This window comes from Cryptomeria japonica, chromosome 6, assembly GCF_030272615.1.
Source record: "Cryptomeria japonica chromosome 6, Sugi_1.0, whole genome shotgun sequence".
Classification (NCBI taxonomy): domain Eukaryota; kingdom Viridiplantae; phylum Streptophyta; class Pinopsida; order Cupressales; family Cupressaceae; genus Cryptomeria; species Cryptomeria japonica.
Window position 1 is genome coordinate 139,838,287 of NC_081410.1, and position 12,102 is coordinate 139,850,388.

Below are 12,102 nucleotides of genomic sequence, written 5' to 3' on the forward strand. Positions count from 1 at the left end.
TCCTCAAGAACCTTTAAATTTTTGTCAACTTCAAATAGATCTTCATTAGGAGAACTAGGAGGTTTCTCTTACACATCTTTTTCATCTACAAATTTATTTCTCTACTTAACATCAACCTTAATATTCTCAACATCATCAATATGTATAATTCCAACCTTATCTTTTCTTACTAACTTTCTCTTTTTAGTGATTAGAGCAGGGGTCTCGATTGATCTTTTTTTTTTCTTCCTACTAGAGGAGGGTCCTTCTAGAGCCAATTGTTCAACAACATCTAAACCAACAAGTTCTTCATAAGTTCCAAACTTATCTTTAGTAAAGTCTACTTGAAGCCTAAGAAGTTCATTTTCATACATTACACATTTTTCTTCAATAATTTCATAACCAAAACTTGACAATTGGACCTTCCATGGAAACACAACTTCCAAAAAGAAATAATCTAATGAATACTAAGAGGGGGGGGGGTGGGGGGGGTGAATTAGTATGCCAAAAATCTCTACACTTAAACACTTTGCAAGACTAATAGTAAACCGATAAAATAGTTTAGCAGAAAAACTGGTTAATACACATGCAAACCAAATAGCTAATAATGCATTCACCCACAGAAGCAAAAACACCATAACACAAGAGATTTTGACGTGGAAACCCCAATGGGAAAAACCATGGTGAGATGGAACTCGCAAGTAACTATTTGCAAAATAGGAACCAGACCGGTTAAGGTCTTACAATGCTCTTTACTAGAATGGATCTTGTTAGGAATCTCAATCTCTGTTAGGAGATAAGTCTGATTAAAGACTACCTTGCTAGAGGATTTTAGATCCACATATGTAAACCTCCTTGTTAGAGGATTTAAAAAAGTCTTTTGGGCCTACTCGGTTAAGGGCTATAGACTTGTCAAAGATGTGAGTAATCAATGTTGGTATTTTGGTATGGTTTTGTCATTGATGTCTACACCTACTTTGGAGATCCAACAACATTCACCGGCAAGCAGTAAACTATGCAACAGTTACTGGTATATGGTTCATTGGTAGGATATATTGTTCATTGGTACCTAGAATGATATGGAAGACACTTGGTAATGTCGAAGAAATCATGTGGACATTTTATTTTGAAGAAATAATCATTGGTATATTCATATTTGCATATTTTCTTTTACCGACAAATAGGTCCAGGTTGTCTAGGGTTACACCGACAGGTTTATCTTTTCCAGATCAGCACAAAACACTATGGAGATGATTTATTATTGTTGTAAATGCATTAAGCCGACATGTTAAATCAGTTATTGCATCGGATATTATATTGTTTGTAAAATGTTTTTATTGTAATATCTTGTAGAGCCGACCTACTAAAATTGGTCTTAGGGTATGGTATAAATGTAAGATCTTATTTGTAAGATCAAGTGTGGAATGCAAAAAAGAATTAAGTGACGGTATATGCGAGATCAAGTAGGAATATACATGAAGACATCATTTGAAGGTGAAGTTAGGTTTTTGTAGAAGCATATCAGCATTACACTGGTACTGAATCCAGCATATGAAGATGCTATTTTGTGCAGTACATTCTTATTGGATTTAACCATCCAACTGTAGTCAGTGTGACTCTCATTTTGTGATTGAGCAGTGAGCTCAAGGCTGTTGGGCTTTCTGCATGTGCAGACCCCATTTATGTACACTTACTATCTACAGTAGTATCATCTGATTGTGGGTAAGGTTTCCCACTGTGGTTTTTCCCCTTACAAGGTTTCCACATACAAATATTGGTGTCATGTGTTGTGGATGACTTTATGTTTATGCTTCATGCATTAATCCTTACTGGTATAGCAATTTACTATTAAAACTATCTACTGGCATACTTAACTAGTTTACCAGTATTAAGCATTAAGTTGGTTAATAAGTTTTTGGTTTGAATTTATTTGACAACTGATTCACCCCCCCCCTCTCAGTTGTCTCTAGGACCTAACAATTGGTATCAGAGCCTAGTCCTCTTTTGCAGAAGTTTAACAACTTGAGGAGATCCAATGTCTACTAATTATTTCTGAAAGGACAGTCCTAAACTTGATGGAACCAACTATGGGATATGGAAGATCAGAATGGAGACACATCTAAATTGCATTGGTAAAGACATCTGGGAAGTTACTAAGAATGGTTGTACTGCTACTGTAGCTGGTTAGATTGCTCCAACTACTTTAGCTAAAGATGAAGAAAATGATTGCAAAGCAAGAGAAGCACTCTTGAGCGCATTATCAGGTCAACAAATCATGGGATTATCATATAGGTCTACTACTAAAGCTATTTGGGATCATTTGGAAACACTGAATGAAGGAGATTCCACAATCAAAATTGCAAAACTTGAAAGCTTTTGAGTTAGGTATGAATATCTGAAAATGGAAGAAGATGAAAGGATTTCTGCTTTTATGGAAAGAGTAAATGAAATTGTTTTGGGTATTAAATGTTATGGAGGAACCTTGAGTGAGGATGAAATTGTATCAAAAATCTTAAGAGGTTTGCCACTGACATATAAAATAAAGGTTACTACTATAAATCATTTAAGAACAATGCCTAATACATCAGTACCTAGGGATACATTGATTGGAAAACTTTCAGCCTTTGAAATTGAGGAATTTGGTCCTCTTTCTATAAAGACTGATTTGGCCTTTAAAGCATCAACATCATCTACTCCATCATTTGACAAATCAGACTGGAGAGCCTTTTATGCAAGAGAACTTGAAGAATCCAGAAGGGAGAATGAAGAGCTTGAAGAACTTGAAGTACTATTTGCAAGGAAAATGCCAAAAGGTCCAATTGGAAGTAAGTATGAAGGTAAAGCACCCTTTAAATGTTTTAATTGCAATAAGATTGGTCATATGGCTTCAAGATGCCCTGGTAGACATGTTAGACTAAGAGAAGAAGCTAGAAGAACATACAAGCCTAATCCTGAATATCAAAGATACAGATTTAAAAAGAACAAAGACAAATCTTGTTACATTGCTGATGAAGGTGTGACAGATGATTCGAATGAGGATCCAACAGAAAACGGATGGGTTTTTGTTTCTATAACAGAAGATCAACTGGTACCTACTGCTCAACTGGTAGAACAAGCCCTAGCAGCTAAAGTTGAAGCAAAGGATGAATGGATTATTGACTCAGGATGCTCACATCATATGACTAGAGACAAAGGTAAATTCTTGAACTTTCAAGAATTCAATGGAGGTTTAGTAAGATTTGGAGACGACAAAGCCTGTTCAATCAAAGGTAAGGGTTCAATATCTCTTGATGGTAAACATAACACTGACAATGTCTACTATGTTTAATGATTAAAGCATAATCTTTTAAGTGTTTGTCAATTAGTTGAGAAGGGTTTTTAGTTACAATTTAAAAATGGAAAATGCAAAATCATGAATAGAACTGCTTTGGAAATTGCAACTGGTAATCAGACTAGAGGCAATATCTTTCATTTGAATAACAGTGAAAAAGCATGCTTAATTGCACACATAGATGAAAGTTGGTTATGGCATAAGAGACTATGTCATGTAAACTTTGATTGCATGGTAAAAATCAGTACTTCTAAGGCAATTAGAGATCTACCTAAAATTGTGAAACCTCAGAATACAATTTGTAAGGAATGTCAATTTGGAAAACAAGTTAGAGCTAGTTTCAAAAGTGTAGACGTATAAAAATGACCATATTCCTAAATGAATATTTTATGTTCATTTCTCTATTTAATTAAATCCAAATTTAATTAAATTATCCACATTCTTCTATTTTATTAAGTAAATTATTCAATTTATTTAAATAAAATTCACTATACCATTTAATGAATAAATCATTTTATTCAATTAAATCCCCCCTATCCACTTTTAATTAAATTCAAATTTAATTAAATAGTTATCCTAAATTGAATAAATCTAATTTATTTAATTTCTCCAAATTACAACCAAATTGAATTAAATTAATTTATTTCAATTAAATCCTATTATCCCTCCATCCACTTGTAAAATCCCAAATCCCTTTCTAATCCCTTCTAGAATCTTCTAATCAACCTAACCCCTCCTCTAAACTTTGTCACATCCCTAAGCAAAGGGAAGTCACTTCTCAAACCTCAAAGTCTTTGATAACCATTAAAGGCTTTCAAACTTCAACCACTTAATTCCTCAAAGTCTCCAATAACCATTAAAGGCTTTCAACCTTCAACCACTTAATCCTCAAAGTCTCCAATAACCATTAATGGTTAACTCAAACCCTCTTACATGGTTAATGAATTTGTTTTAACTCAACCTTCACCCAACCCAAGGGTCTCATCAGGCCTTGAATGCTTTGACCAGGATTATCTCTTAATCATTTGCACAAAGGTTTGTCTTTGGATTAAATCTTAATCCATTGGGTAAGCCTATCTTAAGCTTAACCCTTATCTCCTAGATAACCCTAAGGTCTTCTCAGGCATTTAATGCCTCCAACCCCTTCTCTCAACCCAACCCTATGTTGACACTTGTCACCATTTCATTGGTGCCATTTACAAACATGGATCCCCAACTTTCAAACTCAACCCTTGATTGAATCTTTCAATCCTGACCATCCATTGCCCTATTTTTGCTATAAATAGAGCTCTCATTCCTCCATTTTAAGAATCCTCCAAGTTTGTATTATCACACTTATGCTCAAATACATTCAAGCTCATATATCATTTTGTGCTCATCATTTAGCCTCTCTTTGAAATAGAATTTAGTCTAAATATGCATGTTTAGAATACTTTCTTTATCATTTAGATCAATCATAGACTAAATATATTATGTTAGGATAGTATTCATACTAACCTTGTCATCTTATCATCTGGTTTATTGCATTTCTAGAATCATACATAGCTTAGAATACATCTCATTCTAAAATCAATCAAAACATCCCTCGTTCTTGCATTTGCCATCCCTAAACCATTTTGCTCAATGATCTGAGAGCAAAAACATTGGTTTGAGGGACATTGTGAGATAGAGAGCCATGGGACCCACCTTGGGAAGCTGAGTAACATGTCGTTGCTCCATAGCTTGCACCAAGAAGTCCCGTGTGTGTGTGTGGACTAGTATTGAACAATATTTTCACATATTAAGTTTTATCAGCCCACTTTTCCTGCATACAAAAAGTATTCCAGAAAAATCCAATAATGCTCTTGATTTAATTCACACTGATTTATGTTGTCCAGCTAGAACTAGAAGCTTACAAGGTGATAGATATTTCATGCTAATTATTGATGATTATTCTAGAATGTGTTGGGTTACTTTTCTCAGAGAGAAATCAGAAGCACTTGGTAAGTTCAAACTATTCAAAGCAATGGTTGAAAATAAAACCGGGAAGAAAATCAAATGTTTAAGATCAGATCAAGGAGGAGAATTCACATCTAAGGACTTTAATACATTCTGTGAAGTAAATGGAATCAAAAGACATTTATCAGCACCTCGAACACCACAACAAAATGGAGTTGTTGAAAGGAAAAACAAAACTATCTTGGATGTAGCTAGAAGTATGTTATCAGAAGCAAATCTACCACATGTGTATTGGAGAGAGGCAATTAGCACTGTTGTCTATACATTCAACAAAGTTCACATCAAAGGTGAAACCAGTAAGACCCCTCATGAACTATGGTTTGGTAATACTCCTACTCTTAAGTATTTCAGAATTTTTGGAAGTAAATGTTATATTAGAAGAGATGAGTATATTGGCAAATTTGATCCTAGAAGTGATGAAGGAATATTTCTTGGTTATTCATCTAAGAGCAAGGCATATAGATGTTTTAATAGAAGTTTGCAAAAAATTGTTGAGAGTACAAATGTAAAGATTGATGAACAATTCAGAGGAACTTTAAGGTATATAGACTCTGAACCGGCAACATAAATTGTGACAAATGAACCTATACTGAATCCACCGATACAGAATGAAGATCCAGTTACCCTGGTATCATTAGAAGATTCCACAATAATTGAAGAACAACAACAAACTAAGACACCCTAGTATGTAAGATTGAATCATTTTGAAGATCAGATAATTAGAAACAAATTTAAAGGAGTTATGAGAAGAGGAAGATTGGCAAATGAAGAGGTATGTCTTATTTCTCAAATTGAACCATCATCTATTAATGAGGCATGTGAAGATAAATTTTGGATTAAAGCTATGGAAGAAGAATTAGGACAAATTGAGAAAAATAATACTTGGACATTAGTTCCCCAGCCTAAAGATAAAAATGTAATTGGAACTAAATGGGTATTTAGAAACAAACTTAATGAAGATGGTAAGGTTGTCATAAACAAAGCAAGACTAGTGTGTAAGGGATATTTTCAGAAAGAAGGAGTTGATTACAATGAAACCTTTGCACTGGTAGCCAGAATTGAGGCAGTTAGATTATTCTTGGCTTTTGTAGCTCACAAGGATTACAAAGTTTATCAAATGGATATTAAATGTGCATTTTTGAATGGAGATCTTGAAGAAGAAGTATATATAGAACAACCTGATGGATTTTCTTTGACAGATGACAATGATATGGTTTGTAGGTTAAGAAAAGCTCTGTATGGATTGAAACAAGCCCCAATAGCTTGGTATGTAAGGTTGGATAACTATCTTTTGAAGATTGGTTTTACTAAAGGAAATGCAGATAGCAATTTATACTACAAAGTAACTAATGATGACATCTTGATTATTGAAGTATTTGTTGATGATATAATCTTTGGAGGAGAAGATGGATTATGTAAGGAATTTTCTCTTGAAAAATAGCAAGAATTTGAAATGTCTATGATTGGAGAAATAAAATTCTTTTTAGGTTTGCAAATTTCTCAGACTGATAAAGGTATATTTTTGAGTCAATCCAAGTACTTGAAAGAATTACATAAGAAATTTGGGATGGAGAACTCTAAACCAGTAAGCACGCCTATGACTACAAATGACAAATTATCTCAAAGGGATGAATCTACACCTGTTAATCCAACTAGATACAAATCTATGATAGGAGGTTTACTGTATTTGACACAAACCAGGCCTGATATTATGAATGCAGTATGTATTGTTTCTAGATTTTAGAGTAATCCTAGGGAAAATCATGAATCAGTAGTAAAAAGGATTTTCTGATACTTACAAGGCACAACAAATCTTGGATTATGGTATCCTAAAGATGAAAACTTTGATCTATGTGCATACACAGATGCAAATTGGGTAGGAGATGTAGATGATAGAAAGAGCACCACTGGAGGAGCATTCTTTCTTGGAAAGAGATTAGTTTCTTGGTTGAGTAAGAAATAGAGCTGTACATCTTTATCAACAGCGGAATCAGAATATGTTGCAACAGCAACTAACTGTACACAGGTATTATGGCTTAAGCAAATGTTGAAAGACATAAGGGTAAAATGCAAGGAACCTATTACTATATACTATGATAACACTGTAGCAATTGATATATCTAAGAATCCGGTATTACATTCTAAAACAAAACATGTTTCTATCAAACTAAATTTTCTAAGGGAGAAAGTTGAAGAAAAGGAGATAAAACTGGTTTATATGAATACTAAAGAACAACTTGCAGATATTTTCACAAAACCTTTGCCTAAGGAAACTTTTGAGTATCTTAGAGATCAGCTTGGAGTCATACCACCACCGGTAGAGACTTAGACAATTGATGATTGTCATCAACTGATAGAATTAAATGGACAAATCTTTTATTTTGGTATTTGATGAGGAAGCTACTTCTCAGGGGGAGTAGTTGGTATATTGAATTGGTTGGTATTTTGTATGAACTTGACTTTTTGTGACTTTGGCATTTGATGTCAAAGGGGGAGAGATATCTATGGAAAAACACATTATCTTTTTGGTGAGAGATTTTAGAGGAGAGATTTTGAAAAACACATTTAAGGAGAAATTGGTATGAGAGATTGGTATTGTTACTTCCAGGGGGAGAAATGGAGATTGTTGGTTTTTGTATTTGGCATTTCTGTTTTGGCACTTTGATGGTTTTTCCATCTTGTGTTGCCATCAATTCCAAAAGGGGAGATTGTTGGTATTTTGGTATGGTTTTGTCATTGATGTCAACACCTACTAATACACCTACTTTGGAGATCTAGCAACATTCACCGGCAAATAGTAAACTGTGCAACAGTTACTAGTATATGGTTCACCGACAGGATATATTGTTCACCAGTTCCTAGAATTATATGGAAGACACTTTATTTTGAAGAAATAATCATTGGTATATTCATATTTACATATTTTCTTTTACCAACAAATAGGTCCAAGTTATCTAGGGTTACAACGATAGGTTTATCTTTTCTAGATCAGCATGGCACGCTATGGAGATGATTTATTATTGTTGTAAATGCATTAAGCCGACATGTTCAATCGATTATTGAATCGGATATTATATTGTTTGTAAAATGTTTTTATTGTAATATCTTGTAGAGCCAACCTACTAAAATTGGTCTTAGGGTATGATATAAATGTAAGATCCTATTTGTAAGATCAAGTGTGGAATGTGAAAAAGAACTAAGTGAAGGTATATGTGAGATCAAGCAGGAATATAGATGAAGACATCATTTGAAGGTGAAGTTAGGTTTTTGTAGAAGCATATCAGCATTACACCGGTACTGAATCCAGCATATGAAGATGCTATTTTATGCAGTACATTCTTATTGGATTTAACCATCCAACTATAGTCAGTGTGACTCCCATTTTGTGATTGAGCAGTGAGCTCTAGGCTGTTGGCCTTTCTGCATGTGCAGACCCTATTTATGTACACTTAATATCTGCAGTAGTATCATCTGATTGTGGGTAAGGTTTCCCACCATGGTTTTTCCCCTTACAGGGTTTCCACATACAAATATTGGTGTCATTTGTTGTGGATGACTTTATGTTTATGTTTCATGCATTAATCCTTACCGATATAGCAATTTATCGTTAAAATTGTCTATCGACATACTTAACTGGTTTACCGATATTAAGCATTAAGTTGGTTAATAAGTTTTTGGTTTGAATTTATTTGACAACTGATTCACCGCCCCCTCTTAGTTGTCTCCGGGACCTAACAATCAACAAGTGTATGATCTAGCTAATAGCACAGACTGCTTGGTTAGATCCTTGATAGCTCATTCTTAATGCAATCTAGCATTACTTCAATCTTCTACACATTCATATTCTTTCCAACTCCTCAACCACCTTAAACCCTAGCAACAACCTAAAACCCTAGACATGATGTCCTTATAAAGGAATCTGACTTCATGTCGGTCTAATAGGATTACATAACAATTTCCTAAGTTCAATGAACCTGGACATACTTGGTAACATGACACAAAAAGCACCATTAATGTGTCAGCACCATCAAACAATCAGTGGATGGTAACTCATCACAAAATGTCGGTTGGTAACTCATCACAGAGTATTACCAGTTCATACAAAAGGTCGGTTGCTGGTTTGACAAAAATGAAGACTAGTAAAAATGTGTTATGCCGCTTCAATCCCTCGTACCGCTTGGGATCCACAAACTGCTTGGGGTCAACATGTCGCTTCAAACCGGGAAACACATTCTGCAAAACATCAATAGTCTAAAGACTATAATACAACATACCGGTTGGAACAAATACTGATTGTGCTCTAACTCATACATATAAAGAGGATCTCAATGCAAGTATGTGTCCATCAATGACAATCACAACATAAACATAAAAAATGCCAACAATCTCCCCCTTTGGCATTGATGGCAACACTTAGGAAAATAAAATTTTGACATCTAAGTGTTTTACAACACAATCATGCCATTAGCAAAATTGCTCCCCCTAAGCATATACACTATCCCTTTTGGAAATACAATGTATAACAATTTTGCATAAAGAGCATAAACATTGAGATATTCAGAGCATATATCAAAATTTTGATTACTAGATACTTCTCCCAAATAGAATTCTTCTCCCCCTTTGCCAACAATGACAAAGTACAACCCTATTTCCATTTGATATTAAAATAATAAAAGTTTATGACAATAAGGAATGATACTTGTCAAAAATAGATTTAAAGTCTTGCAAGAATTGTTTCATCAACAAAGACCAGGACTCATGTAGGGAGGTGGCTACTTCTTTTTCTATCTGCATCTGGGAGACCTGTTCTTCCATGGCATTAATTGTGCTCATCTCCTGTGTAATTGTTAAGGCATCCAGGTTCAGATAGCACTTCTGAAGAATTTGAAATCGTGGGAGTAGAACCAGTTGTAGCTCCTACAAATCTCTAGACTAGGTGCTGATCTCTTGCTACATTTTTGTTGACTGGATGTGAAACTGGTGAACGGTTTGCCCATAAGTTGTAAAGGAATCATAAGGTGGCTTGAATGTGTTCATGTAGGACTGCAAGTCCGTTTGAAGCTTTTTCTTTTGAGCTAGCATGTCATCATAGAACAGATGGGGTTGGCAGATCTTGCTGAGTAGTAGATTCCCCTTATCTAGAGCATCCCTTATATCCTGTTGTTCTTTCTTCAATTTAGACCAGAGCTCATTCAACTTCTTCACCAGAGCTATATTAAGAGCTTTTTGATGCTCCTTCTTGACATTTGCCTCTACTGCCTCTTCTAGGCTCTGCACCTAATCATCCACTATTGTGCATAGGAGCTTAACTTTAGTTAGTGATGAATCGGTGTTGGGAAGATTTGTACCAGGTATCAAACCGGTAAGAGTTTCCACATCCGCTTGAATTACATCATGCTCCTTCTTCCTTCGAATGATTTCAAGGTGCTCTTGAGCAACCTTGATGCTCTACATTAGATCCATTTCACTTGCAGACTGGAGATCGATAGGACTAGTGAGATCAGCTAGTTTGGCTTGACTCTCGGTTGCCTTCGGAGTCTCCATCTGGGTGCTCTTCTCCGCTTCTCCTGCCATGTTCTCTTCCACTTTCTTCTTCTCTACTTCTTTCCTCTTCTTTTCTTCCTTATCCTCCTCTACTTTTTTCTTCTTTTCTTCTTTCCTTTTCTCCTCTTCCTTGTCTTCCTCAGCCTTTTTCTTTTATACTTCCTTTCGCTTCTCCTCTTCTTTCTCTTCCTCTTCCTTCTTCTTTTTCTCTGCTTCTCTCCTCTTTTCCTTTGCTTTGTCTTCTTCTACCTTCTTCCTCTCTGCTTCCTTCTTTTTCTCATGTTCCTTATCGTCCTCTTCTTTCTTTTCCTTTTCATCTTCTTGCTTCTTTTTCTCTTCTTCATCCTTCTTCTTCTTCTCCTCTTCATCTTTTTTCTTCTTCTCTTCTTCATCCTTTTTCTTCTTCTCTTCTTCATCCTTTTTCCTTTGCTTGGCTTGTTCCTTTGCCGCTTCCTAACTGTCCTCGCCTTACTTGTCAACCTATTTAGCATGTTGCTCCTATCTTGTTGCCTCAGATGGTGTTTCTTGAGTAACATCTTCTATGTCTAGGGCATCGACATCAATAGTGTCGACCAGTTCATCGACCAGGTTTCCTTCATCATCAAATGATTCATCCGGTTTTGTTATAACGAGTTCTTTCTCAGCTTGCCAGTTGGCTTTAGCCACTCGATGCATCTTCAGAGCTTGTAGAGCATGAGTGTGTGTATCCTCGAGCACTTCCTTACCCTTCCCTTCCAGTAACAGGAGTCTTCCTCTTCTCATGAAGAAAAGACCTTTGTATTTGTTCAATACATTGAACAGTTCCAAATTTGATACATCAGGAAAATGTTCATCAAAAACTTTTTCTCACATTTCCTATTCCTGTTCTATGGCAATGCACCATTTATTGTCTAAGGACTTATACAAAGAATCCATTTTTTTAGATCTAATTTCTGAAGGTGATCGATCATTAACACATAAATACCAAATTATCTCCTTTTCGACCGCTTCCTTTTCATCATCATTAAAGTCATCAAAATACTCAATTAAATCATGTAGTAAATTTCTCCTAATATTCTTTATTTTTCTTTGACAATGTGTCAGAGGTTTATAGGAGGAGATATCAATATTTACCAGTGTAGATGATGCTGGTTCATTCTTTATCTTCTTTCTCGTCTGTCTCACCTTCTTGGACTACTCCTCAGACACAGTTTCTTTTGAGTTCGGTGTATTGCTTTTAGTCTTTCTTTTTCTCTCGAAGACTTTAGCCG